At 41.8% G+C, this 5,707-nt stretch overlaps 2 long non-coding RNA genes across 2 annotated transcripts; both read left to right on the forward strand.

The window, feature by feature from the left end:
* The first annotated feature begins 1,795 nt into the window (after positions 1 to 1,795).
* On the forward strand, positions 1,796 to 5,049 carry LOC123137184 (uncharacterized). The gene is made up of 3 exons (XR_006467842.1): positions 1,796 to 2,183; positions 2,594 to 2,943; positions 4,710 to 5,049. It is a non-coding gene; the product is annotated as an uncharacterized lncRNA (long non-coding RNA).
* LOC123137185 (uncharacterized) lies at positions 2,950 to 4,391 on the forward strand. Its single transcript, XR_006467843.1, has 2 exons — positions 2,950 to 3,450; positions 4,170 to 4,391. It is a non-coding gene; the product is annotated as an uncharacterized lncRNA (long non-coding RNA).
* Positions 5,050 to 5,707: the final 658 nt, after the last annotated feature.

Genomic DNA, 5,707 nt, shown 5'->3' on the forward strand with positions numbered 1-5,707 from the left:
TAAAATTTATTTGATGTTAAATTACAGAAAGTTTGACCAAAATTATATGGTATGAAAATTACGCTTCGTATAAAATTTATTTGAAGTGAAACTACGCAAAGTATCAACATCTACAATACAAAATGGTATGAAAAATAATTGCATGATGCATTTAATGATGCATGTTGATATTTTTTCATATAAAGGTAGTCAAACTTTTATCAAGTTTGATTTTGACCAGATTTTATATGCAAACTAAAAAGAAATGGAGGAAATAGTAAATAAATTCATCACAAAAGCATACTAGTAAATATTTACTACTTCAACCCTCATGGCTCTTGTGTACCTGAATAATCAGATAAGACGAATGCTAACGTGATTATGGCTCGACGCTTGCTTGATTATGTGTCGACACGCTAGATCGCGGCTTGATCACTATCGGTACATCAAATTGCGGCTTGATTACCCCTCGATGCCTGCTTGACTACATGTCATCACACTAGATCACGGCTTGATTACCCGCCACTGCATCAAATTGTGGCTTGATTACCCCTTGACGTTGGCTCGATTACCCCTCAATGTCGGCATGATTACCTCTCAACACACTAGATCGCGACTTTGAGCCCCTCGGCACACCAGACCTCAATAGCAGGTAAGATGAAAGATAGCTTGATTAGTCCGCGACACATCAAACAACAATGACGAAGAGATCATCAGACGGTCGCCTTGGAACGATCGAAGACGCCGCTGCTTGACTACATGCAGGAGGGAGAGGGGGGAACCATTTGGTCGCCTATAAGAGCCCCTTCTCCTCTCCACGATGCTCGACGGACGCCTCTCTTGTACACATCATCGTGTGCTACTTTGGTCATTTAAACAAAACCACTATGCAAAGCTTGCCAACTTACGTTGGTCCCCGAAAGTTTATACTGCTTTCAACACTTGTTGATTCGGTATGTTAAAGGACGACACTTGGTATACTTGTCGAGAAGAAACACGAAGGTAGAAAAGGGGATCGGGGCCTTCCATGTTCAAAGGTCGAAGGAGGGATATGTGATCATCATCATGGCATTGATCAACTGTGATCGACAACCACGTCTAGACCCACCAAGTCTCATAACTAGTCCATCTCCTCTTCAGATTCACCTATAACCATCGCCGAGAAAGATAACAATGAGGGAGGGATCGTGGGATGACATCGAAGTTCCATCGTGTGCCCCCACACTCCTAGAACCCTAGAAACCCAAATCCGCATCCTCCCGCTCGGCCTCACTCATCTCTCTCTCTCTCTCCAACGGACCAACGTTGGATGAGTACACGCATCAGACACGAGTAAAGCATGCCTTTCATCCTAGTCTTTTCTGTGACACAATGACACCTATATAAGCCCCTTTTAACCCAAATACCGAGAGAATCAACCCCGCAAAAAAAAGACACTAAGAGAATCAAAGATTTTACCTAGAACTCACTAGCCTCCTTAAGGAAGAGAAAAACAATGAACAAGTGCAACCTAGACAATTCCCGTATATTTTTTTTTGAAAAATTATAAACCAACACACAACACACGTGTGAACAAATACATATAAATTGTCTCCCGCGTGTTTTTTAGCCGATTGTGTGCTCAATACTTTGATAACCTACCATATTTTAATGTGGACCCACCGCATAGTGAGGCAAGAGGTGTCCGCCCGTGTTAGGTATCCTCCTTCCCCCTCTCTCCCAAATGAAGTCGCTTCCCTAAAAAAAAAGTGGTCAAGCCGCTCAAAGAACTCCGTTTGCAGAAATTACAGGGAAAATGCCCCTGAGCGGCTGAGCCCGCGTCACCTGATCCCCTGGCAGAAAGAAAAAAAAAACCGTCCTCGATCCCCCTCGCGCTATCTCGTCTCGCACCCGACTCGCTCCCGCACAGGCTAGGGTTCCCGTTGCAGCCGCCGCCGCCGCCACCAGTCCCCTACTCGTCTGCTCCGCGCCGCGGCTAGCTCCGGCGACATGGCCGGAGGGTAGGAGCCCATCTTCCGTCGCTTCTCCAACCTCGGGCACGACCCCTACCTTCCCTGGCGGCCAGGAGCAGCTCGTGTCGGTCCCGTCGGCGCCCTACTCCGGCGGTCGGTGCCCCACTCCGGCCGCGACCCAGTCCGTCGAGAAGGAACCCCGTTCGTTCCCCCTTCCCTCCTCAGTCCGTGGCCATGAGCTCGGCCGGCAAGGTGAGCGGCTCGTTTGATTTTTAATCCAGATTTGCTATGTGGTGCTGCTGATGGATGATGTTATGAACTGCTGCTGCTGTATGATGTATGTGGTGCTGCTGATATATGCTAGAACTAATGTTTATATGGATGTGCTGATTGTGTCAAGTAGTACTACAAGATTGTTGTCCTCTGGATGCTACCATTGTATTTGCATAGAGTGATGGATGTGCTGATTGTGTCAAGTAGTAAGCAAATTTATGTTCATTTGAGCAGCAAAATGATAAAAATAACACGATATCATTTAATCAGGACAACCATATAGTCCAATGGCATTAGATAAGCTGAAAAAACAGGCACTGAAAAGAACTTTCTAGCTTATTATCTGGAGCTTATTTCCACATGAGCTTATCTAGAGCTTATTTCCACAGGAGCTTATTCTCACAGCATAGCTCAAAAGAACTGGCCCTGAAGCGGACTCGCGCGGAGGAGCTCCGCCTCTGGGCCAGGTGCGTAGCTGGCGTCCATCTCGGCGCCGGGGAGGGAGGAACAACGGCGCGGCTGAGTCCGCTGCCTTCGTCACTCGCCGCTGTCCGCCGATGTGGTTGCCTGCATCTTCATGAGCCACGGCCGGCCACCCTGTCGTCGCTAGTCATTGTCGCGCCAGAGATATCCTTCGACCGTTGCTGTGTCCCGCCGGCACCTAGGCGCCCTTGTCCGGACAAGTTCCACTGTTCCCCTCCAGGCCCTCCTCAACACCCAACCGCAGCCAGCAACCAAGGTATGTCTCTGCAGTTTTTTAATTTATTCCAATACACTTCACCTGTCAAACAAACTACGGTCACTTTATTCCTTTTCACGATTGAACTTGATGCCATTTGTTTTACGGAGAATGTGTATTATTTCACCTGGGGCAACCAACTGAAATATGGATGAACTGCCAAAATGCTAGCTAAAATTAAGAACTCAGCAATTTCGAGTACTTCTATGTTTCTGTAAACTGATTTTGGGTGTTATCTGATGTTTGTGTTAACTGAATTGATGCACTAACTCAACTAAATTTGTCAACAGAATCAGACTTAACTGGATGTTGTTTTTAACTGAAACTTTAGTTTTAACTGAATTTATGTGCTACCTCAAATTAAAATTAGTGTTAATTGAATCCATGGTGTTTTTTTTCAGGGGGGGGGGGGGGGGGCTTACTTCTGTAATTTGCAAAAATATCTTACGACCGGTTTTGCTACGCCACAAAACGCAGTAAAGTCTTCTTCACCGCACGCACAGGCAGGTAGAGTTCGGCAGCAATAACGAACATCAGTAGATAATAGGCTACGGTTGTAAACGTGTAGTAGCTAGATGAAAAATATAGTGGATGGAAGTAGCACCGTGGTGTAGTACTATAATATACGCGTCAATTAGACTAATGATGATCAGCGGCAGCGACGGCGGCGGAGTAATTAGCAGATGGATAATGAGAACTAGTAGAACAAGCATGGCATCTAAATATTGATCTTGTGTCAAGACTTCAGGAAAAGTGACTACAATATCACCTTCATTCTTGTTCTAGTGTACTGTCTTCATTATTTATTTATGGAATATATCAACAAGCACAAGCATGACATCTACATATTGATTTTGTGCGAGACTTCAGGAAAAGTGACTTTGTTATGGCCATTTTGCATAAAAAACATGCCATCTGCATATTGATTTTGCTGGTGAATAAAGCTATGCCATTTGCATATGTTCAGAAAAAAGCATGTCATTTTCTTAGTGATTTTGCTTGAGGAAAAGTGATCTCAAGAATTGTCGTGGCTTGCTTAAAGTACTTGTTTTTGTCATTATGACCTTTTTGGATAAGCAGAGTGTTATTCTGGGATGGTTTGTTTTTTACTATGTCAACTTCGGTTCAGCAAAAATACAAATGTTGTTGTATCATACAACAGCATAAGATGACATTTACTAGTGATTTCCTGTTGTATTTACTAGTGTTTTCCTTGTGAAATACAGGTATATGCTGCTATCTATCCTGGTCTTGATGGTTTCATATGAAGTTGTATATGCTAGTACATCTTGGTGTATAGTGAGTATGCTAGCACTACAATACACAGTTTGTTGCAGGAAATAAAATTGATGGCTACATCGTACCACCTTATTTTAAACTGATTAAAGTGTTAAGAATGACCATGGACATTTCCTCCTTGGTATAAGAATGCATTCCCACAACTACAACATCAGATGAAATTTTGCCAGTCCTGGCTGGGTCAGAATTGTAATTTGTGAATACTACAGTAAAACGAATTCTTATTTCACTTGATAAACTGATCTTATTCACTTCAAGTCCCGACTGTGGTCAATTTTACATTCAGCACCGTATGTACAATCTTTTAAGCGCTGGAGCTTGTAAGGCTATACTTAGATTGCTTTTAGCTCATGTCAGCTTGATGGTTTGTGCTATGAAACAAATGCCTTCTTTATCATGTCAACTGTAGTTTTTTTAGAAGCTTTTTTGCATGTAGTAGACACTAAAAGTCTAGTCTTTTGTTGCAGTTTATATATCGTGCATCAAAGGGTATCACCAGTCGGAAGATTCCAGCTTAGTGCCGTCAACGTACTGACTGCTTCCCCTCTGAATGCATGTTTGCTCATGCCTAAACATGATATGAGTAGGAGTAAAAAACTTGTATGTGGTATATTCAGTTGATTAATCTGGATGGGCTGTAAGGTAGCCATTTATGTTTAGAGTACTTTCTCGGGTTCACGCCAAAGGGAGATAATGGTCTTACATGTTGGCCTGTATTTTGATTTCCTGTAGTCTAAGAGGAGAGCTGATTGTGCTCACGTATTGTGTTTTTTTGCTGAGTTGTATGTGCAAGTTAGGCTTTCATCCTGTGCTGTTGTATGTCAAATTTGGTTGTGCTGTTGCATATGGTCCAGTTATGCTGTATGTGGAGGTTTGGCGCTTTGGTTCAGTGAATCCAAACTAGGCTTTTGCATGACTGGCCGCTATTCCATTGAGATATCAGTACAGGAATGTTTACAAGCTTTAACTAATGAGTTTAGACCGGGGAATCTATTCGAGCAACACATACTGTAGCAGCAGATTTTCTTTTAAATTTCAAAAATTATTGAAAAAACAAATATTCTTGAAAAAGAAAACAATTTACAAAATTTCTGAACATTTTTGGAAAAATAAAAAAAAATTGAAACTGGGAATATTATTTGGAAACGTGAACAAGTTCCAAACATTTCCAACCATTTTTTTAATTTGTGTATTTTTCAAAAAATTGGGAACTTTTTTGAAAATTCTGAACATTTGTGGAAATTGTGAACAAGTTTTGATATTTTTTTTTGAATTTGAGAACTTATTGTTGAAATCAGAGTTTTTTTTAAATTTGCAAATAATTTTTTAAAGCACAAACTTTTTTGATGCTAGGTAATTACCCCGCACGTTGCTGCGGAAATATAAAGATTAATTATAGACGACTTACATATGAAGGAAAATATCTAAATCAAAAGCTACTAATTTTAATATATAAATATTCTGT

Source organism: Triticum aestivum, chromosome 6B, assembly GCF_018294505.1.
Source record: "Triticum aestivum cultivar Chinese Spring chromosome 6B, IWGSC CS RefSeq v2.1, whole genome shotgun sequence".
Classification (NCBI taxonomy): Eukaryota; Viridiplantae; Streptophyta; class Magnoliopsida; order Poales; family Poaceae; genus Triticum; species Triticum aestivum.